Source organism: Heptranchias perlo, unplaced genomic scaffold (genome assembly GCF_035084215.1).
Source record: "Heptranchias perlo isolate sHepPer1 unplaced genomic scaffold, sHepPer1.hap1 HAP1_SCAFFOLD_90, whole genome shotgun sequence".
NCBI lineage: Eukaryota > Metazoa > Chordata > Chondrichthyes > Hexanchiformes > Hexanchidae > Heptranchias > Heptranchias perlo.
The window spans coordinates 355,373-376,719 of record NW_027139940.1 but is presented as its reverse complement, the minus strand read 5'-3'; positions in this window follow the sequence as shown (position 1 = coordinate 376,719).

The window sequence follows — 21,347 nt, the reverse complement described above, 5'->3', positions numbered from 1 at the left end:
GTCACTACATACCACGCCACTCAGTCACTACATCTCACTCCCCTCAGTCACTGCATCCCACTCGCCACAGTCAATATATCTCACACCCCTCAGTCACTACATCACACTCCCCTCAGACACTACATCCCACGTCCCTCAGTCACAACTTTCCACTATCCTCAGTCACTACTTCCCACTACCCTCAGACACTGCATCCCACTCCCCTCAGTCACTACATACCACGCCACTCAGTCACTAAATCCCACTCCCCTCAGTCACTACATCCCACTCGCCACAGTCAATACATCTCACTCCCCTCAATCACGACATCCCACTCCCACCAGTCACTGCATTCCAATCCCCTCAGTCACTACATCACACTCCCCTCAGTCACTACATCCCACGGCCCTCCGTCTCTACATCTCACTCCCCAAAGTCACCACATGCCACTCCCCTCAGTCACGACATACCACGTCCCTCAGTCACAACTTCCCACTACCCTCAGTCACTACTTCCACTACCCTCAGTCACTACATATCACTCCCCTCAGTCACTACATCCCACGCCCCTCCGTCTCGACATCTCACCCCCCAAAGTAACAACATCCCACTCCCCACATTCACTACATCCCAATCACCTCAGTCACTAATCCCACTCCCCTCAGTCACCACATTCCTCACCCCTCAGTCACTACATTCCACTCCCCTCAGACACTACATCCCACTCCCCTCAGACACTGCATCCCACTTCCCGCAGCACTGTATCCCACTCCCCTCAGTCACTACATTCCTCAACTCTCAGTCACTACATCCCACTCCCCCCATCACTACATCACATTTCCCTCTGTCACTACATCTCACTCCCCACAGTCAGTACATCCCACTCCCCTAAGTCACTGCATCCCAATCCCCTCTGTCACGAAACACCACTCCCATCAGTCACTACATTTCTCACCCCTCAGTCACAACATCTCCCTCCCCAAAGTAACTACATCCCACTCCCCTCATTCAATACAACTCACTTCCCTCCGTCACTACATCTCCCTCCGCAAAGTCACTACATCCCACTCCCCTCAGTCACTACATCCCACTTACGTCAGACACTACATCCCACTCCTCTCAGTCACTACCTCTCACTCCTCTCAGTCACAATATCCCACTACCCTCATTCACTAAATCCCACTCCCCTCAATCTGAATATCCCACTCCTCTCGATCACTACATCCCACTCCCCTCAATCTCAACATCCCACTACCCTCAATCACTACATCCCACTCCCCTCAGTCACTGCATCACATTCCCCTCAGGCACCACATCCCACTCGATTCAGTCACTATATTCCACTCCCCTCAGTCACTCCATCCCACTAGCCTCAGACACTACATCCCACTCCCCTGATTCACTACATCCCACTCCCCTCAGTCACTGCATCAAACTTTCCCCAGTCAGGACATCCAACTCCCCTCAGTCACTACAACGCACTCCCCTCAATCACTGCATCCCACTCCCCTCAGTCACTACATCCCACTCCCCTCAGTCACTGCATCCAACTCTCCTCAGTCAGGACATCAAACTCTCCTCAGTCACAACATCGCACTCGCCTCAATCACTGCATCCCACTCCCCTCAGTCACTACATCCCACTCCCCTCAGTCACTACATCCCACTCCCCTCAATCACTGCATCCCACTCCCCTCTGTCAATACATCCTACTCCTCTCAGTCACTACATCCCACTCCCCTCAGACACTGCATCCCACTTCCCGCAGCACTATATCCCACTCCCCTCAGTCACTACATACCACGCCACTCAGTCACTACATCTCACTCCCCACAGTCACTGCATCCCACTCGCCACAGTCAATACATCTCACACCCCTCAGTCACGCCATCACACTCCCCTCAGTCACTACATCCCGCGTCGCTCAGTCACAACTTTCCACTATCCTCAGTCACTACTTCCCACTACCCTCAGACACTACATCCCACTCCCCTCAGTCACGACACCCCACTCCCCTCAGGCACTACATCCCACTCCCCTCCGTCACTACATCTCACTCCCCAAAGTAACTGCATCCCACACCCCTCAGTCACTACATCCCACTTCCCTCAGTCACAAGATCCCACTCCTCCCAGTCACAACCTCTCACTCCTCTCCATCAATACATCACACTACCCTCATTCACTACATCCCAATCACCTCAATCTGAACATCCCACTCCCTCGATCACTACATCCCACTCCCCTCAATCTCAACATTCCACGACCCTCAGTCACTACATCACACTCCCGACATTCACTACATCCCAAACCCGTCAGGCACTACATCCCACTCCCCTCATTCACTACATCCCACTCCCCTCAGGCACAACATCCAACACCCCTCAGTCAATACATCCAACTCGTCACAGTCATTACATCCCACTACCCTCAGTCATGATATCCCACTCCTCTCAGTAACGACATTCCACTGCCCCCAGAATCAACATCACACTCCCCTCAGTCACTACATCACATTCACCTCATGCACTACTTCCCACTCCCCTCAGTCACTACATTCCACTCCCCTCAGTCACTACATCCCACTTCCCTCAGTAACTACATCCCACTCCCCTCAGACACTACATCTAACTCCCCTCAGTCACTACATCGCACTCCCCTCAATCACTACATCCCACTCCCCTCAATCAACACTTCCCACTCCCCTCAGTCACCACTTCCCACCAGCTTCAATCACTACATCCCACTCCCGTAAGTCACTACATCCCACTCCCCTCAGTCACTACATCACATTCCGCTCAGGCACCACATCCCACTCGATTCAGTCACTGTATTCCACTCCCCTCAGTCACTCCATCCCACTACCCTCAGACACTACATCCCACTCCCCTGATTCACTACATCCCAATACCCTCTGTCACTGCATCAAACTCTCCCCAGTCAGGACATCCAATTCCCCTCAGTCACTACAACGCACTCCCCTCAATCACTGCATCCCACTCCCCTCAGGCACTACATCCAACACCCCTCTGTCAATACATCCTACTCCTCTCAGTCACGACATCCCACTCCCCTCAGACACTGCATCCCACTTCCCGCAGCACTATAACCCACTCCCCTCAGTCACTACATACCACGCCACTCAGTCACTACATCTCACTCCCCTCAGTCACTAAATCCCACTCGCCACAGTCAATACATCTCACACCCCTCAGTCACTACATCACACTCCCCTCAGTCACGACATCCCACGTCCCTCAGTCACAACTTTCCACTATCCTCAGTCACTACTTCCCACTACCCTCAGTCACTACATCCCAATCTCCTCAGACACTACATCCCACGCCCCTCCGTCTCGACATCTCACTCCCCACAGTCACGACACCCCACTCCCCTCCGTCACTACATCTCACTCCCCAAAGTAACTACATCCCACACCCCTCAGTCACAAGATCCCACTCCTCCCAGTCACAACCTCTCACTCCTCTCCATCAATACATCACACTACCCTCATTCACTACATCCCAATCACCTCAATCTGAACATCCCACTCCCTCAATCACTACATCCCACTCCCCTCAATCTCAACATTCCACTCCCCTCAGTCACTACATCACACTCCCGTCATTCACTATATCCCAAACCCGTCAGACACGACATCCCACTCCCCTCATTCACTACATCCCACTCCCCTCAGGCACAACATCCAACACCCCTCAGTCAATACATCCAACTCGTCACAGTCATTACATCCCACTACCCTCACTCATGATATCCCACTCCTCTCAGTAACGACATTCCACTGCCCCCAGAATCAACATCCCACTCCCCTCAGTCACTACATCACATTCACCTCATGCACCACATCCCACTCCCCTCAGTCACTACATTCCACTCCCCTCAGTAACTACATCCCATTTCTCTCAGTAACTACATCCCACTCCCCTCAGTAACTATATCCCACTCACCTCAGTAACTAAATCCCACTCCCCTCAGCCACTGCATCCAAATCTCCTCGGTCAGGACATCCAACTCCCCTCAGTCACTACATCGCACTCCCCTCAATCACTACATCCCACTCGCCTCAATCAACACTTCCCACTCCCCTCAGTCACCACTTCCCACCACCTTCAATCACTACATCCCACTCCCCTCAGGCAGTACATCCAACACCCCTCTGTCAATACATCACACTCCTCACAGTCACTTTATCCCACTACCCACAGTCATGACATCCCTCTCCTCTCAGTCACTACATTCCACTGCCCCCAGACTCAACATCCCACTCCCCTCAGTAACTACATCACATTCCCCTCAGGCACCACATCACACTCCTCTCATTCACTACATCCCACTCCCCTCAGTCACGACATACCACTCCCCTCAGTCACTAAATCCCACTCCCCTCAGTCACTACATCCCACTCGCCACAGTCAATACATCTCACTCCCCTCAATCACTACATCCCACTCCCAACAGTCACTGCATTCCAATCCCCTCAGTCACTACATCATACTCCCCTCAGTCACTACATCCCACGCCCCTCCGTCTCTACATCTCACTCCCCAAAGTCACCACATGCCACCCTCCTCAGTCACTACATACCACGTCCCTCAGTCTCAACTTCCCATTACCATCAGTCACTACTTCCCACTACCCTCAGTCAGTACATATCACTACCCTCAGTCAGTACATCCCACGCCCCTCCGTCTCGACATCTCACTCCCCAAAGTCACAACATCCCACTCCCCACAGTCACTACATCCCAATCCCCTCAGTCACTAAATCCCACTCCCCTCAGTCACTACATTCCTCACCCCTCAGTCACTACATTCTACTCCCCTCAGTCACTAAATCCCACTCCCCTCAGACACTGCATCACACTTCCCGCAGCACTATATCCCACTCCCCTCAGTCACTACATTCCTCAACTCTCAGTCACTACATCCCACTCCCCTCATCACTACATCACATTTCCCTCTGTCACTACATCTCACTCCCCACAGTCAGTACATCCCACTCCCCTAAGTCACTGCATCCCAATACCCTCTGTCACGAAACACCACTCCCATCAGTCACTACATTTCTCACCCCTCAGTCACTACATCTCCCTCCCCAAAGTAACTACATCCCACTCCCCTCAGTCAATACATCTCACTCCCCTCAGTCGCTACATCACACTCCCCTCAGGCACTACATCCAACACCCCTCTGTCAATACATCCTACTCCTCTCAGTCACGACATCCCACTCCCCTCAGACACTGCATCCCACTTCCCGCAGCACTATATCACACTCCCCTCAGTCACTACATACCACGCCACTCAGTCACTACATCTCACTCCCCTCAGTCACTGCATCCCACTCGCCACAGTCAATACATCTCACACCCCTCAGCCACTACATCACACTCCCCTCAGACACTACATCCCACGTCCCTCAGTCACAACTTTGCACTATCCTCAGTCACTACTTCCCACTACCCTCAGTCACTACATCCCACTCCCCTCAGTCACAACATTCCACTCCCCTTAGTCACTACATCCCACTCTCCTCAGACACTGCATCCCACTCCCCTCAGTCACTACATACCACGCCACTCAGTCACTGAATCCCACTCCCCTCAGTCACTACATCCCACTCGCCACAGTCAATACATCTCACTCCCCTCAACCACTACATCCCACTCCCCTAAGTCACTGCATCCCAATCCCCTCTGTCACGAAACACCACTCCCATCAGTCACTACATTTCTCACCCCTCAGTCACTACATCTCCCTCCCCAAAGTAACTACATCCCACTCCACTCAGTCAATACAACTCACTTCCCTCCGTCACTACATCTCCCTCCGCAAAGTCACTACATCCCACTCCCCTCAGTCACTACATCCCACTTACGTCAGACACTACATCCCACTCCTCTCAGTCACTACCTCTCACTCCTCTCAGTCACAATATCCTACTACCCTCATTCACTAAATCCCACTCCCCTCAATCTGAATATCCCACTCCTCTCGATCACTACATCCCACTCCCCTCAATCTCAACATCCCACTACCCTCAATCACTACATCCCACTCCCCTCATTCACTACATCCCACTCCCGTCAGTCACTACATCCCACTCCCCTCAGTCACTGCATCACATTCCCCTCAGGCACCACATCCCACTCGATTCAGTCACTATATTCCACTCCCCTCAGTCACTCCATCCCACTAGCCTCAGACACTACATCCCACTCCCCTGATTCACCACATCCCACTCCCCTCAGTCACTACATTCCACTCCCCTCAGTAACTACATCCCATTTCTCTCAGTAACTACATCCCACTCCCCTCAGTAACTATATCCCACTCAACTCAGTAACTAAATCCCACTCCCCTCAGCCACTGCATCCAAATCTCCTCGGTCAGGACATCCAACTCCCCTCAGTCACTACATCGCACTCCCCTCAATCACTACATCCCACTCGCCTCAATCAACACTTCCCACTCCCCTCAGTCACCACTTCCCACCACCTTCAATCACTACATCCCACTCCCCTCAGGCAGTACATCCAACACCCCTCTGTCAATACATCACACTCCTCACAGTCACTTTATCCCACTACCCACAGTCATGACATCCCTCTCCTCTCAGTCACTACATTCCACTGCCCCCAGACTCAACATCCCACTCCCCTCAGTAACTACATCACATTCCCCTCAGGCACCACATCACACTCCTCTCATTCACTACATCCCACTCCCCTCAGTCACGACATACCACTCCCCTCAGTCACTAAATCCCACTCCCCTCAGTCACTACATCCCACTCGCCACAGTCAATACATCCCACTCCCAACAGTCACTGCATTCCAATCCCCTCAGTCACTACATCATACTCCCCTCAGTCACTACATCCCACGCCCCTCCGTCTCTACATCTCACTCCCCAAAGTCACCACATGCCACCCTCCTCAGTCACTACATACCACGTCCCTCAGTCTCAACTTCCCATTACCATCAGTCACTACTTCCCACTACCCTCAGTCAGTACATATCACTACCCTCAGTCAGTACATCCCACGCCCCTCCGTCTCGACATCTCACTCCCCAAAGTCACAACATCCCACTCCCCACAGTCACTACATCCCAATCCCCTCAGTCACTAAATCCCACTCCCCTCAGTCACTACATTCCTCACCCCTCAGTCACTACATTCTACTCCCCTCAGTCACTAAATCCCACTCCCCTCAGACACTGCATCCCACTTCCCGCAGCACTATATCCCACTCCCCTCAGTCACTACATTCCTCAACTCTCAGTCACTACATCCCACTCCCCTCATCACTACATCACATTTCCCTCTGTCACTACATCTCACTCCCCACAGTCAGTACATCCCACTCCCCTAAGTCACTGCATCCCAATACCCTCTGTCACGAAACACCACTCCCATCAGTCACTACATTTCTCACCCCTCAGTCACTACATCTCCCTCCCCAAAGTAACTACATCCCACTCCCCTCAGTCAATACATCTCACTCCCCTCAGTCGCTACATCACACTCCCCTCAGGCACTACATCCAACACCCCTCTGTCAATACATCCTACTCCTCTCAGTCACGACATCCCACTCCCCTCAGACACTGCATCCCACTTCCCGCAGCACTATATCACACTCCCCTCAGTCACTACATACCACGCCACTCAGTCACTACATCTCACTCCCCTCAGTCACTGCATCCCACTCGCCACAGTCAATACATCTCAGACCCCTCAGTCACTACATCACACTCCCCTCAGACACTACATCCCACGTCCCTCAGTCACAACTTTCCACTATCCTCAGTCACTACTTCCCACTACCCTCAGTCACTACATCCCACTCCCCTCAGTCACAACATTCCACTCCCCTTAGTCACTACATCCCACTCTCCTCAGACACTGCATCCCACTCCCCTCAGTCACTACATACCACGCCACTCAGTCACTAAATCCCACTCCCCTCAGTCACTACATCCCACTCGCCACAGTCAATACATCCCACTCCCCTCAACCACTACATCCCACTCCCCTCAGTCACTGCATCCCAATCCCCTCTGTCACGAAACACCACTCCCATCAGTCACTACATTTCTCACCCCTCAGTCACTACATCTCCCTCCCCAAAGTAACTACATCCCACTCCCCTCAGTCAATACAACTCACTTCCCTCCGTCACTACATCTCCCTCCGCAAAGTCACTACATCCCACTCCCCTCAGTCACTACATCCCACTTACGTCAGACACTACATCCCACTCCTCTCAGTCACTACCTCTCACTCCTCTCAGTCACAATATCCTACTACCCTCATTCACTAAATCCCACTCCCCTCAATCTGAATATCCCACTCCTCTCGATCACTACATCCCACTCCCCTCAATCTCAACATCCCACTACCCTCAATCACTACATCCCACTCCCCTCATTCACTACATCCCACTCCCGTCAGTCACTACATCCCACTCCCCTCAGTCACTGCATCACATTCCCCTCAGGCACCACATCCCACTCGATTCAGTCACTATATTCCACTCCCCTCAGTCACTCCATCCCACTAGCCTCAGACACTACATCCCACTCCCCTGATTCACTACATCCCACTCCCCTCAGTCACTGCATCAAACTTTCCCCAGTCAGGACATCCAACTCCCCTCAGTCACTACAACGCACTCCCCTCAATCACTGCATCCCACTCCCCTCAGTCACTACATCCCACTCCCCTCAGTCACTGCATCCAACTCTCCTCAGTCAGGACATCAAACTCCCCTCAGTCACAACATCGCACTCGCCTCAATCACTGCATCCCACTCCCCTCAGTCACTACATCCCACTCCCCTCAGACACTACATCCCACTCCCCTCAATCACTGCATCCCACTCCCCTCTGTCAATACAACCCACTCCTCTCAGTCACTACATCCCAATCCCCTCAGACACTGCATCCCACTTCCCGCAGCACTATATCCCACTCCTCTCAGTCACTACACACCACGCCACTCAGTCACGACATCTCACTCCCCACAGTCACTACATCCCACTCGCCACAGTCAATACATCTCACACCACTCAGTCACGCCATCACACTCCCCTCAGTCACTACATCCCGCGTCGCTCAGTCACAACTTTCCACTATCCTCAGTCACTACTTCCCACTACCCTCAGACACTACATCCCACTCCCCTCAGTCACGACACCCCACTCCCCTCAGGCACTACATCCCACTCCCCTCCGTCACTACATCTCACTCCCCAAAGTAACTGCATCCCACACCCCTCAGTCACTACATCCCACTCCCCTCAGTCACTACATCCCACTTCCCTCAGTCACAAGATCCCACTCCTCCCAGTCACAACCTCTCACTCCTCTCCATCAATACATCACACTACCCTCATTCACTACATCCCAATCACCTCAATCTGAACATCCCACTCCCTCGATCACTACATCCCACTCCCCTCAATCTCAACATTCCACTCCCCTCAGTCACTACATCACACTCCCGTCATTCACTACATCCCAAACCCGTCAGGCACTACATCCCACTCCCCTCATTCACGACATCCCACTCCCCTCAATCTCAACATTCCACTCCCCTTAGTCACTACATCACACTCCCGACATTCACTACATCCCAAACCCGTCAGGCGCGACATCCCACTCCCCTCATTCACTACATCCCACTCCCCTCAGGCACAACATCCAACACCCCTCAGTCAATACATCCAACTCGTCACAGTCATTACATCCCACTACCCTCAGTCATGATATCCCACTCCTCTCAGTAACGACATTCCACTGCCCCCAGAATCAACATCCCACTCCCCTCAGTCACTACATCACATTCACCTCATGCACAACTTCCCACTCCCCTCAGTCACTACATTCCACTCCCCTCAGTCACTACATCCCACTTCCCTCAGTAACTACATCCCACTCCCCTCAGACACTACATCCAACTCCCCTCAGTCACTACATCGCACTCCCCTCAATCACTACATCCCACTCCCCTCAATCAACACTTCCCACTCCCCTCAGTCACCACTTCCCACCAGCTTCAATCACTACATCCCACTCCCGTCAGTCACTACATCCCACTCCCCTCAGTCACTACATCACATTCCCCTCAGGCACCACATCCCACTCGATTCAGTCACTGTATTCCACTCCCCTCAGTCACTCCATCCCACTACCCTCAGACACTACATCCCACTCCCCTGATTCACTACATCCCACTCCCCTCAGTCACTGCATCAAACTCTCACCAGTCAGGACATCCAACTCCCCTCAGTCACTACAACGCACTCCCCTCAATCACTGCATCCCACTCCCCTCAGTCACTACATCCCACTCCCCTCAGTCACTGCATCCAACTCTCCTCAGTCAGGAAATCAAACTGCACTCAGTCACAACATCGCACTCGCCTCAATCACTGCATCCCACTCCCCTCAGTCACTACATCCCACTCCCCTCAGTCGCTACATCCCACTCCCCTCAGGCACTACATCCAACACCCCTCTGTCAATACATCCTACTCCTCTCAGACACTACATCCCACTCCCCTCAGACACTGCATCACACTTCCCGCAGCACTATAACCCACTCACCTCAGTCACTACATACCACGCCACTCAGTCACTACATCTCACTCCCCTCAGTCACTACATCCCACTCGCCACAGTCAATATATCTCACACCCCTCAGTCACTACATCACACTCCCCTCAGTCACTACATCCCACGTCCCTCAGTCACAACTTTCCACTATCCTCAGTCACTACATCCCAATCTCCTCAGACACTACATCCCACGCCCCTCCGTCTCGACATCTCACTCCCCACAGTCACGACACCCCACTCCCCTCCGTCACTACATCTCACTCCCCAAAGTAACTACATCACACACCCCTCAGTCACAAGATCCCACTCCTCCCAGTCACAACCTCTCACTCCTCTCCATCAATACATCACACTACCCTCATTCACTACATCCCAATCAGCTCAATCTGAACATCCCACTCCCTCAATCACGACATCCCACTCCCCTCAATCTCAACATTCCACTCCCCTCAGTCACTACATCACACTCCCGTCATTCACTACATCCCAAACCCGTCAGACACGACATCCCACTGCCCTCATTCACTACATCCCACTCCCCTCAGGCACAACATCCAACACCCCTCAGTCAATACATCCAACTCGTCACAGTCATTACATCCCACTACCCTCAGTCATGATATCCCACTCCTCTCAGTAACGACATTCCACTGCCCCCAGAATCAATTTCCCACTCTCCTCAGTCGCTACATCACATTCACCTCATGCACCACATCCCACTCCCCTCAGTCACTACATTCCACTCCCCTCAGTCACTACATCACATTCACCTCATGCACCACATCCCACTCCCCTCAGTCACTACATTCCACTCCCCTCAGTAACTACATCCCATTTCTCTCAGTAACTACATCCCACTCCCCTCAGACACTACATCCCAGTCCCCTCAGTAACTACATCCCACTCACCTCATTAACTAAATCCCACTCCCCTCAGCCACTGCATCCAAATCTCCTCGGTCAGGACATCCAACTCCCCTCAGTCACTACATCGCACTCCCCTCAATCACTACATCCCACTCCCCTCAATCAACACTTCCCACTCCCCTCAGTCACCACTTCCCACCACCTTCAATCACTACATCCCACTCCCCTCAGGCAGTACATCCAACACCCCTCTGTCAATACATCACACTCCTCACAGTCACTTTATCCCACTACCCACAGTCATGACATCCCTCTCCTCTCAGTCACTACATTCCACTGCCCCCAGACTCAACATCCCACTCCCCTCAGTAACTACATCACATTCCCCTCAGGCACCACATCACACTCCTCTCATTCACTACATCCCACTCCCCTCAGTCACTACATACCACGCCACTCAGTCACTAAATCCCACTCCACTCAGTCACTACATCCCACTCGCCACAGTCAATACATCTCACTCCCCTCAATCACTACATCCCACTCCCAACAGTCACTGCATTCCAATCCCCTCAGTCACTACATCATACTCCCCTCAGTCACTACATCCCACGCCCCTCCGTCTCTACATCTCACTCCCCAAAGTCACCACATGCCACCCTCCTCAGTCACTACATACCACGTCACTCAGTCACAACTTCCCATTACCATCAGTCACTACTTCCCACTACCCTCAGTCAGTACATATCACTACCCTCAGTCAGTACATCCCACGCCCCTCCGTCTCGACATCTCACTCCCCAAAGTCACAACATCCCACTCCCCACAGTCACTACATCCCACTCCCCTCAGTCACTAAATCCCACTCCCCTCAGTCACTACATTCCTCACCCCTCAGTCACTACATTCTACTCCCCTCAGTCACTAAATCCCACTCCCCTCAGACACTGCATCCCACTTCCCGCAGCACTATATCCCACTCCCCTCAGTCACTCCATTCCTCAACTCTCAGTCACTACATCCCACTCCCCTCATCACTACATCACATTTCCCTCTGTCACTACATCTCACTCCCCACAGTCAGTACATCCCACTCCCCTAAGTCACTGCATCCCAATACCCTCTGTCACGAAACACCACTCCCATCAGTCACTACATTTCTCACCCCTCAGTCACTACATCTCCCTCCGCAAAGTAACCACATCCCACTCCCCTCAGTCAATACATCTCACTTCCCTCCGTCACTACATCTCCCTCCCCAAAGTAACTACATCCCACTCCCCTCAGTCACTACATCCCACTTCCATCAGACACTACATCCCACTCCTCTCAGTCACTACCTCTCACTCCTCTCAGTCACAATATCCCACTACCCTCATTCACTAAATCCCACTCCCCTCACTCTGAATATCCCACACCTCTCATTCACTACATCCCACTCCCCTCAGTCACTACATCACATTCCCCTCAGGCACCACATCCCACTCGATTCAGTCACTATATTCCACACCCCTCAGTCACTCCATCCCATTACCCTCAGTCAGTACATCCCGCTCCCCTGATTCACGACATCCCATTCCCCTCAGTCACTACATCCCACTCCCCTCAGTCACTGCATCAAACTCTCCCCAGTCAGGACATCCAATTCCCCTCAGTCACTACATCCCACTCCCCTCAGTCACTGCATCCAACTCTCCTCAGTCAGGACATCAAACTCCCCTCAGTCACAATATCTCACTCGCCTCAATCACTGCATCCCACTCCCCTCATTCACTACATCCCACTCCCCTCAGTCACTGCATCCCACGCCCCTCAGACACGACATCCAAACACCCCTCTGTCAATACATCCTACTCCTCTCAGTCACTACATCCCACTCCCCTGAGACACTGCATCCCACTTCCCGCAGCACTATATCCCACTCCCCTCAGTCACTACATACCACGCCACTCAGTCACTATATCTCACTCCCCTCAGTCACTGCATCCCACTCGCCACAGTCAATACATCTCACACCCCTCAGTCACTACATCACACTCCCCTCAGTCACTACATCCCACGTCCCTCAGTCACAACTTCCCACTATCTTCAATCACTACCTCCCACTACCCTCCGTCACTACATCCCACTCCCCTCATTCACTACATCCCACACGCCTCAGGAACTACACCAACACACCTCAGTCAATATATCCCATTCCCCTCAGTCACTACATCCCACTCACCTCAGTAACGAAATCCCTCCCCCTCAGTCTAAACATCACACTACCTTCAGTCAGGACTTCCCACTCCTCTCAGTCACGACCACAAACACCTCTCAGTCACTATATCCCACTCCGCTCACTCACTACATTCCACTCCCCTCATTCTCAACATTCCACTCCCCTCAGTCACCACATCACATTCTCCTCAGGCACCACATCCAGCTCCACTCAGTCACGACATTCCATTCCCCTAAGTCACTACATCCCACTCCCGACAGTCACTACATTTCACTCCCCTCATTCACTACATTCCACTCCCCTCAGTATCTAAATCCCACTCCCCTCAGTCACTACATCCCACTCCGCTCACTCACTACATTCCACTCCTCGCAGATTCAAAATCCCACTCCCGACAGTCACTACATCTCACTCCCCTCAGTCACTACATCCCACTCCCCTCAGACAATGCATCCCACTTCCCACATGCACTATATCCCACTCCCCTCAGTCACTACATACCACGCCACTCAGTCACTACATCCCACGCCTCTCCGTCTCGACATTTCACTCCCAAAGTCACAACATCCCACTCCCCTCAGTCACGACACTTCAATCCTCTCAGTGACGAAATCCCACACCCCTCAGTCACTACATTCCTCACCCCTCAGTAACTACATCCCACCCCCTTCAGGCACTACATCCTACTCTCCTCAGTCATTATATCCCAATCCTCTCAGTCACTAAATCCCACTCCCCTCAGTCACTACATTCCTCACCTCTCAGTCACTACATCCCACTCCCCTCATCACTACATCCCATTTCCCTCTGTCACTACATCTCACTCCCCACAGTCAGTACATCCCACTCCCCTAAGTCACTGCATCCCAATGCCCTCTGTCACGAAACCCCACTCCCATCAGTCACTACATTTCTCACCCCTCAGTCACTACATCCCACTCTCCTCAGGCACTACATCCCACTCACCTCAGTCACGATATCCCACTCCACTCAGTCACAACATCCTACTCCCCTCTGTCACTACATCCCACACCCCTCAGTCACTGCATCCCAGTTCCGTCAGTCATTACTTCCCAGTTCCCTCACTCACTACATCACACTCTCCTCAGTTACTCCATCCCACTCCCCTCACTCACTACATCCCACGCCCCTCAGTCACTAAATCCAACTGCCATCAGTCAGTCCATCCGACTCGTCCCAGGCACTAAATCCGATTACCGTCAGTCACTACATCCCACTCCCCTCAGTTAATACATCTCACTCCCCTCCGTCACTACATCTCCCTCCCCAAAGTAACTACATCCCACTCCCCTGAGTCACTACATCCCACTCCTCTCAGTCACTACATCCCACTCCCCTCATTCACTACATCCCACTCCCCTCATTCACTACATCCCACTCCGCTCAGGCACTACATCAAACACCCCTCTGTCAATACATCCCACTCCTCACAGTCACTATATCCCACTACCCACAGTCATGACATCCCTCTCCTCTCAGTCACTACATTCCACTGCCCCCAGATTCAACATCCCACTCCCCTCAGTAACAACATCACATTCCCCTCAGGCACCACATCTCACTCCCCTCAGTCACTACATTCCACTCCCCTCAGTCACTAAATCCCACTCCCCTCAGTCACGACATCCCACTCCGCTCAGTCATTACATCTCACACCCCTCAGTCACTAAATCCCACTCACATCTGTCACTACATCACACTCCCCTCAGCCACTACACCCCACTCCCCTGAGTCACAATATCCCACTCCCCTCAGTAACGACATCACACTCCTCTCAGTCACTAAATCCAACCGCCCTCAGTCACTACATCTAACTCCCCAAAATCACTACATCGCACTCCACAAAGTAACTAAATCCCACTCCTCTCAATCACTACATTCCACTCCTCTCAGTCACTACATCACACTCGCCTCAGTCATTACATCCCACTCCCATCAGTCCTTACATCGCACTCCCTGCAGTCATTATATCCCACTCCCCTCAGTCACTACTTCTCACTCCACTCAATCAAGACATCCCACACCTCTCAGTCACTACATCCCACTCCCCTCATTCACCTCATCCCACTCCCCTTAGGCACGACTTCCAACTCCCCTGATTCACTACATCCCACACGCCTCAGGAACTATACCAACACACCTCAGTCAATATATCCCACTCCCCTCAGTCACTACATCCCACTCACCTCAGTAACGAAATCCCTCCCCCTCAGTCTAAACATCACACTACCTTCAGTCAGGACTTCCCACTCCTCTCAGTCACGACCACAAACACCTCTCAGTCACTATATCCCACTCCGCTCACTCACTACATTCCACTCCCCTCATTCTCAACATTCCACTCCCCTCAGTCACCACATCACATTTTCCTCAGGCACCACATCCAGCTCCACTCAGTCACGACATTCCATTCCCCTAAGTCACTACATCCCACTCCCGACAGTCACTACATTTCACTCCCCTCAGTCACTACATTCCACTCCCCTCAGTATCTAAATCCCACTCCCCTCAGTCACGACATCCCACTCCGCTCACTCACTACATTCCACTCCTCGCAGATTCAAAATCCCACACCCGACAGTCACTACATCTCACTCCCCTCAGTCAATACATCCCACTCCCCTCAGACAATGTATCCCACTTCACACATGCACTATATCCCACTCCCCTCAGTCACTACATACCACGCCACTCAGTCACTACATCCCACGCCCCTCCGTCTCGACATTTCACTCCCCAAAGTCACAACATCCCACTCCCCTCAGTCACGACACTCCAATCCTCTCAGTGACGAAATCCCACACCCCTCAGTCACTACATTCCTCACCCCTCAGTAACTACATCCCACCCCCTTCAGGCAGTACATCCTACTCCCCTCAGTCATTACATCCCAATCCCCTCAGTCACTAAATCCCACTCCCCTCATTCACTACATTCCTCACCTCTCAGTCACTACATCCCACTTCGCTCTGTCACTACATCTCACTCCTCTCATTCGGTACATCCCACTCCCCGAAGTCACTACATCCGAATCCCCTCTGTCACGAAACCCCACTCCCATCAGTCACTACATTTCTCTCCCTTCAGTCACTACATCCCACTCTCCTCAGTCACTACATCCCACTCGCCTCAGGCACTACATCCCACTCCTCGTAGTCACTACATCCCACACCCCTCAGTCACTGCATCCCAGTTCCGTGAGTCACTACTTCCCAGTTCCCTCACTCACTAAATCACACTCTCCTCAGTCACTCCATCCCACTGCGCTCAGTCACTACATCAGACTCTTTTCAGTCACTACATCCCACTCCCCTCAGTCACTACATCCCACGCCCCTCAGTCACTAACTCCAACTGCCATCAGTCAGTCCATCCCACTCGTCCCAGGCACCAAATCCCATTACCGTCAGACACTACATCCCACTCCCCTCAGTCAATACATCTCACTCCCCTCCATCACTGCATCTCCCTCCCTGAAGTAACTACATCCCACACCCTCAGTCACTACATCCCATTTCCGTCAGTCACGAGATCCCACTCCCCACAATCTGAACATCCCACTCCTCTCCATCACTACATCCCACTCCCCCCAATCTCAACATCCCACTACCCTCAGTCACTACATCCCACTCCCCTCAATCTCAACATCCCACTACCCTCAGTCACTACATCACATTCGCTCAGGTACCACATCCCACTCGATTCAGTCACTATTTTCCACTCCCCTCAGTCACTCCATCCCACTCCCCTCAATCACAACTTCCCACTCCCCTGATTGACAACATCCCACTCCCCTCAGTAACGACATCCCACTCCCCTCAGTCACTTCATCAAACTCTCCCCAGTCAGGACATCCAACACCCCTCAGTCACTACAACGCACTCCCCTCAAACACTATGCCACACCCCTCAGTCACTACATCCCACTCCCCTCAGTCACTGCATCGAACTCTCCTCAGTCAGGACATCCAACTCCCCTCAGTCACAACATCGAACTCCCCTCAATCACTGCATCCCACTCCCCTCAGTCACTACATCCCACTCCCCTCAGTCACCACTTCCAACTACCTTCAGTCACGACATCCCACTCCCCTCATTCACAACATCCCACTCCCATCAGGCACTACATCCCACTCCCCTCATGCATACATCCAACACACCTCTGTCAATACATCCCACACCTCACAGTCACTTTATCCCACTACCCACAGTCATGACATCCCTCTCCTCTCAGTCACTACATTCCACTGCCCCCAGATTCAACATCCCATTCCCCTCAGTAACCTCATCACACTCCCCTCATCGCTACATTCCACTCCCCTCAGTCACAACATCCCACTCCCCTCACTCACTACATCCCACTCCCCTCAATCATTACATCTCACACCGCTCAGTCACTACATCCCACTCACATCTGTCACTACATCACTCTCCCTTCAGTCACTACACCCCGCTTCTCTGAGTCACAATATCCCACTCCCCTCAGTAACTGCATCACACTCCTCTCAGTCACTAACCCACTGCCCTCAGTCACTACATCTAACTCCCCAAAGTCACCACATCGCACTCCCCAAATTCACTACTTCCCACTCCGCTCAGTCACTACATCATACTCCCCTCACTCATTACATCCCACTCCCATCAGTCCTAACATCCCACTCCCCGCAGTCACTACATCCCACTCCCATGAGTCACTACTTCTCACTCCACTCAATCAAGACAACCGACACCTCTCAGTAACTACATCCCACTCCCCTCATTCACTGCATCCCACTCCCCTTAGGCACGACATCCAACTCCCCTGATTCATTACATCCCACTCCCCTCATTCACCACATTCCACTCCCCTCAGTCACCACATCACATTCTCCTCAGGCACCTCATCCAACTCCCCTCAGTCACTACATTCCACTCCCCTAAGTCACTACATCCCACTCCCGACAGTCACTACATTTCACTGCCTTCAGTCACTACATTCCACTCCCCTCAGTATCTACATCCCACTCCACTCAGACATTACATCCCACTCCCCTCAGTTACTGCATCAAACACTCCTCAGTCTGGACATCCAACTCCCCTCAGTCACTACATCGCACTCCGCTCAATCACTGCATCCCACTCCCCTCAGTCACTACATCCCATTCCCCTCAGTCACCACTTCCCACTACCTTCAGCCACTACATGCCACTCCCCTCAGACACTGCATCCCGCTCCCCTCAGTCACTACATCCAACTCCCCTCAGTCACTACATCGCACTCCCCTCAATCACTGCATCCGACTCCCCTCAGTCACTACATCCCACTCCCCTCATTCACTACACCTCACTCCCGTCAGGCACGACATCCCACTCCCCTCATTCACTACATCCCACTCCCCTCAGGCACCACATCCCACTGCCGTCAGGCACTACATCCCACTCCCCTAATTCACTACATCCCACTCCCCTCAGGCACAACATCCAACAACCCTCTGTCAATACATCCCACTCCTCACAGTCACTATATCCCACTACCCATGGTCATGACATCCCTCTCCTCTCAGTCACTACATTCCACTGCCCCCAGATTCAACATCCCACTCCACTCAGTAACTACATCACATTCCCCTCAGGCACCACATCACACTCCACTCAGTCATTCCCTTCCACTCCCCTCAGTCACGACATCGCACCCCCCTCAGTCACTAAATCCCACTGCCCTCAGTCATTACATCTCACTCCCCAAAGTCACTACATCGCACTCCCCAAATTAACTACTTCCAAAATCCGCTCAGTCACTACATCCCACTCCCATCAGTCCTAACATCCCACTCCCCGCAGTCACTACATCCCACTCCCCTCAGTCACTACTTCTCACTCCACTTAATCAAGACAACCCACACCTCTCAGTCACTACATCCCACTCCCCTCATTCACTGCATCCCACTCCCCTTAGGCACGACATCCAACTCCCCTGATTCACGACATCCCACTCCCCTCATTTACTACATTCCACTCCCCTCAGTCACCACATCAAATTCTCCTCAGGCACCTCATCCAACTCCCCTCAGTCACTACATTCCACTCCCCTAAGTCACTACATCCCACTCCCGACAGTCACTACATTTCACTCCCTTCAGTCACTACATTCCACTCCCCTCAGTATCTACATCCCACTCCCCTCAGACACTACATCCCACTCCACTCAGTTACTGCATCAAACACTCCTCAGTCAGGACATCCAACTCCCCTCAGTCACTACATCGCACTCCGCTCAATCACTGCATCCCACTCCCCTCAGTCACTGCATCCCACTCCCCTCAGTCACCACTTCCCACTACCTTCAGCCACTACATCCCACTCCCCTCAGTCACTGCATCAAACTCTCCTCAGTCAGGACATCCAACTCCCCTCAGTCACTACATCGCATACCCCTCAAACACTACATGCCACTCCCCTCAGTCACTGCATCCCGCTCCCCTCAGTCACTACATCCAACTCCCCTCAGTCACTACATCCCACTCACCTCAGTAAAGACATCCCACTCCCCTCAGTCTAAACATCACACTAACCTCAGTCAGGACTTCACACTCCTCTCAGTCACGACCAGAAACACATCTCAGTCACTACATCCCACTCCGCTCACTCACTACATTCCACTCCCCTCAGACTGAACATACCACTCCCCTCAGTCACCACATCACATTCTCCTCAGGCACCACATCCAACTCCCCTCATTCACTACATTCCTCTCCTCTCAGTCACTACTTCCCACTACCTTCAGTCACTAGATCCCACTCCCCTCAGTCACTACATCCCACGCCCCTCCATCTCGACATCTCACTCCACAAACTTACCACATCCCACTCCCCCCAGTCACAACATCCCACTTCCCTCAGTTACTACTTCCCAATACCCTCAGACACCACATCCCACTCCCCTCAGTCACTACATCAAACGCCGCTCCGTCTCTACATCTCACTCCCCAAAGTCACCACATCCCACTCCCCTCAGTCACTACATTCAAATCCCCTCAGTGATGAAATCCCACACCCCTCAGTCACTACATTCCTAACCCCTCAGTCAGTGCATCCCACACCCCTCAGGCACTACATCCCACTCCCTTCAGTCACTACATCCCAATCCCCTCAGTCACTAAATCCCACTCCACTCAGTCACTACATCCCACTCCCCTAATTCACTACATCCAACTCCCCTCAGTCACTAAATCCTACTCACATGAGTCACTACATCCCTCACCCCTCAATCACTACATCCCACTCTCCTCAGGCACGACAACCTACTCCCCTGAGTCACGACATTCCAATCTCCTCAGTCACTACATCCCACTCCCCTCAGTCACGATATCCCACTCCACTCAGTCACTACATTCTACTCCCCTCAGTCACTACATCCCACTCGCCTCAGTCACTACATCCCACTCCCCTCAGTATCTACATCCCACCCCCCTCAGTCATTACATCTCACATCCCTCAGTCACTAAATCCCACTCACATCTGTCACTACATCACACTCCCCTCAGTCACTACATCCCACGCACCTCCATCTCTACATCTCACTCCCCAAAGTCACCACATCCCACTCCCCTCAGTCACTACATTCAAATCCCCTCAGTGATGAAATCCC